Raw genomic sequence first — 4958 nt, 5'->3', positions numbered from 1 at the left:
TTTTTTTCGCTCGACTCGCGACCGCGACGCACGCCGTCTACCGCCATCAAAACCAAAATCGCTTCTGAACGTACACGCACGCATGCCGCTGATCAGTGCTGTTGACGCATGTTGTGGACAGTGGGCAAATGGTAATGGTAAGAAAATCAACATTCGGCTACTTTTTTACGTTTTCGACCATAGCATTAAGAAAGCATAACAATAATTTTTGAAATAATCTCAACGTGAAGGTACAAACTTATGTGTTACTCGAGGAATTATAAAATACTTGTAATATCGATGATTTCAAGTGCGCTTCCCGTTGTGCAGGGTATAGGAGGGCAAAAACGCCCTCTAGAGCTATGCTATGCTATGCTATGCAACATTGAACCTCTTCAGCAGTACATATAATCCCGGAGACCCGCGGTGTTGCAAGTTAAACGGTATCCTTTCTATGTACGGACGCGTTACCGACGAACCAAAGAGCAGGCAACATCGTTTTGCAACCGCCGTTTGACGCAGATTTATGTGGGAAGCTTCCCAACTGAACTGGTGAGCTTAACTCAATTTTGTCATGATTTGCATATGCATCGTCGCGCACGAGTACGATGATAGCAGTGCCGGAGATCTGGCATTGATGTTTTATTTAGCTCAGAGGCATTTCAATATGCGAAGCTTAATGCTCTTGGGTACTGATGTTGTTGCTTTTCCGTGTGGAGAAAAGTAATGCTTGGTGATGTTAATGTTCATCATTTATTTGAACTATGTTTTGTTGCTCTCGCGTCTCTCAATCAAATTTAGCTTGCTTACCTTTGTTAACTGGGTTGGATAAAATATGCAAAGCACAATATTGTAACATTTTACTACTCTTATATCGTATATCACATTATTAAAGGATGATTGCGCTTAACTCCACTGCGTTCTTGTTCTTCAGGATCACGATTTACACATAAAGTCTCATTTAACCTTAAATGGACATGTCCTGCTTCAAATTCTTGAAAGCTGCTTTATAACACAAATTAGAGCATAAGCATTAAAAACGGAATTGTAATGCTTGAACCTGTTCGATGTATGGAAACAGAATTTGCGACTACCTATGCTACTAACTGAAAACCCTGAATCTCTACAATTTGACATTAAAAATGGTCAGAAATTCAATTATCTTTAAAGTTAGCTATCGGGCTGAAAAGTGGCTCAGGTACGATGTTTCGTACTGCGACGATAACGCTTTTTATTAGGTCACAATAATCGGAAACGAAAAACGATACGTGAGTCATCGAAAGACCACAAATGACGTCATAGGTATTTGTGATGAGTTTGCAGGAAACTGAAAAATGCACTTTCATGTTGCACATTAGACAAAGCATGCTTTTACCTGATGGTTATGAAACAGAAATGCAGGAAAAAGGACTTGTAACGTACGTTAAAATTTATCAAATTACTGTTTTATGCTAAATACACAATTTACACGTTGTAACGTTTAGTGTGTTTAGAAACTTATGAAAACCATCATCAAGGTCTCGTTTTGTTTCTTGTGGTGCTCTAAATTATTATGTAAGAACAATATACAATTCAGTACAAAGTCGTTACTGTTATAAGAGTTATACAAACACATATCTGAATTTTTCTTGAGGAACGGTACCTTATGAAAGCTTTATTTCAAAGGAATGTAAATTCACTGTTTAACAAGGTTTGAGCCGCAATTAGCATAATCAAACAATTATGAATTAATGAAGTTTATTTTCCTCGAATGCGTCATACGATACGAGACCATTTTGTTGTGCCTTAAAAGTGTAAACATAGAACAAATATTTCTCAGAGCGTTTTATCACTAGTCAAACATAGTTCCGGTATGTAAATTCCCTCATGTGAATGATGACTAATTATGCTAAGTTAGAACCGTGCTAAAATAACACTCGCTCATTCTGGATTGGCGTGTATTGGTAGAGAAACATAAACATGAAACTTAGACGAACAAACAACAACCGATCCTGTGTGCGAATGTCTAAAAGTTTGCTCAAAACTCTCCCAAGAATGTATGTACTTCACCTTAAATGTGTTTCTTTTACCAACCATCATACTGTTGTCGTCGGTAAACTCACGCACATCTTGCGAAAGAAAAAAAAATGAAAAATACGTACGTCGATCGACATACCGAATAAAATTGCCCTCAAAATCGACAACCTGCCACAGTATCGAGCAAGATCTCCTATTAGAGAGTGTGCCTGGGTGCAGAAATATTAACTCTCTAGAATTCATTCGTTCAGTGAGGATGCGTTTCCTGACATACTTAAGTCTGTTTGTGTTGGCACTGGTGTTGAGTGTAAATGCAGATCCACCGTGTAGATGCCCCAGGATATATCGGCCAGTGTGCGGATCTGATCTTAAGACGTACGCGAGCCAGTGTGTGCTGGACTGCCGCATTGGCTCACACTATGGCCGGAAGATTGAGTTGAAGCTTTTGCGTGACGGACAATGTAAGCAGGAGGATCAGGTGGAGGAAACAAAATAATGCATTATCGTTCCGTGTGGATACTGGATGGGATCAGCTATTTGCAAGAATGTTGCCAAAAGTGTATTTATAAGGTGTTGTAATGCCTTCACTTCACTTGAATATCTTTTAATCCAAGACAGAGAATAAAGAGTTCCAGCAACAAGTGTAAGATACCTTAAAATGATTGTCTTGATTGAACTGTGTATCGTATCGAAAGAACCTACCCACAGCTGAACAAACATTGAGCTTGGAAAAATAGGTTTTGTGCATGTATTCTAAATGTTCTCATTCAATGTAGAGTTTTCCCTCGGTACGATCACTATCTCAAAGTGTTTAAGAAGGGGGAGCTTGGATAAATTACGTCAAATATCTTCATAAGCATTTATTAGCTATTAAGCCGAAAAACCAAACAGCGGGTAGTTATAAGTTACAGTACATCATCAAAATATTCCATTTCCCACCCTATAGGCACCCCTTTGGGGAACAAAGGTAGGATATATATGTTCGATACGAAAAAATGGATGTATTTGACCTATTTCGCGAACTGAGAGATAGTTCACTGGAAATTCGAGAATTGTTATATCAATCTACTTCCTAGTTTGTGGTACTTGCTTGTGTTTTCTTTTACAATATTTTTTTTTGTTAGGGGAATTACGTCATGATAACATGTGTTTATCACACCAACTCTGCATCATACAGCTTGTCTGCTTTGGAGAAACGCATGTTTATATAATGTTAACAACGCTTGCAGTTCGCCTGACAAAATGACTGCTTGATTGCTGTATCGTGTTTATTGTATATCCGAGATAGCCACCAATCAGGCCTCATAAACCAGGAACTATCACGTCATCGCATATCTTAAAGATGAACTTTTATAGAGTTTGCAATTTTATTACGACAGTTATGTTCGCGGAAAGTATGGCTAGTCTGCGTTCGTCTTTACATGTATTATCCTCTACCACTATATCACAAAACGTTCACAAGCATAACTTTAAACAGATCTTAATGTCTTACAGCTAAAAACCTCTTCTTCACATATCTTCACAATTCCTGAAGTAGTGACACCCATAGTACAGATGACGATTTAGAAAATGATAGGCTTAAGATCATTCTGTCATACAATTTGTATCACAGTACGAAGTTTTAAGTTCACCCAAATGTTGGCAATAGGAGTTACAGGCTGTTGGTGAACTGTTCAGGGATCTAAATGTTTCGTTATTCCTCATTGTCGTAAACGGTCAAGTGCTTTTACTGGTACAAACCTCGGCGTCCTCCAACAAAGTATGGGTTTGGTCTTCGATGACTTAACTACATGTCCTTAGAGAGTTCACATATCACCCTAATATATCTGTTAGCCTACTAGTTCCAGAAATGAACGGATTAGTATCCAAGGGAACACATTTATTATTTCCCAATGGTTTTGGGAAGACATTATCAAATTGGAGGATGCATATATCATACAATATCAGAAAGGGGATCAATTTCGTAAGCATAGTAAAACTCCCAGTATTCTAGCCGTAAAAGCAATAAATGAAAAACGATTTGGCTATTTAATTCAAATAGCACACGCAAGCAAATCACTCGTTTGTTTATGTTCCATGTTGCCGAGCTTCGACAACGGTTTTGTGTAGCGTAATAAATTGATCCATCGAGCGTATGTCTCAATTTTCCCGCTTCGTCCAGCGCACATAAACTAGACTCGCTTTTCCGCTGGAGACTGCTAGAGACTCTCCCGGAAGGGGTACATTATGGCGCATCAATTTCCTGCTGTTTGGTGAAATTTTTACCCCTCATTGCCACCGCTATCGCTGCTCCCAGGAGACATATGCCAGCAAGGGCGAACACTTCATCAACCGCAGACAGGATGAACATGATCGAGTGCGCTTTGTTCCGGAAATTGGAACCAGGTATGCCCAATCGTAGCACGAGACTTTGTGAGTTAGTTTTGTACCGTACCGGTGCAGTGTCGTTGGACAATCCTTCTTCTGTCCCCACTGAAGTCACTGAGCGTCCAACGAACATGTGAACGATGATTTAGTGTGAAATGTCATAATTTGCCATTTTCCCACGTGTCATGTTTTCCTACAACGATGGTGTGCTTCGTAGGATGGTTTCGATGGTTTAAATGTCAAAAAGGATCCTGTTTGTTTTTCCCCGTTTTTCTGGTTCACCTTTCGCATGACAAGCGCGTGCCAAGTTGTCCTGTCAGAGAGCATTTAAACTGTTCCGCTGAGGTCCGCTGCAATGCTTGGACGAAAAAGTAGCTGTTGTAGGAAGCAAACGTTATCACACCTGCTGTGCGATGTTCCATGGCATGACATTTGAGCATAAATTAAACATGTTTTTTATTTCCGCTAGCGTGCTATGCCTCGCACTGGGAAGGTAAAAAATCAGTTGGGGTAAAGTTTGTCTTGATTAATTTTTGCACTAATGTGTAACGGCTGGTGTGAAACTACGAGCCAAACTGAAGTAAAATTATGACGAT

The sequence above is a fragment of the Anopheles moucheti genome, chromosome 2, assembly GCF_943734755.1.
Source record: "Anopheles moucheti chromosome 2, idAnoMoucSN_F20_07, whole genome shotgun sequence".
Taxonomy (NCBI): Eukaryota; Metazoa; Arthropoda; class Insecta; order Diptera; family Culicidae; genus Anopheles; species Anopheles moucheti.
This window is presented reverse-complemented; position numbering follows the sequence as displayed.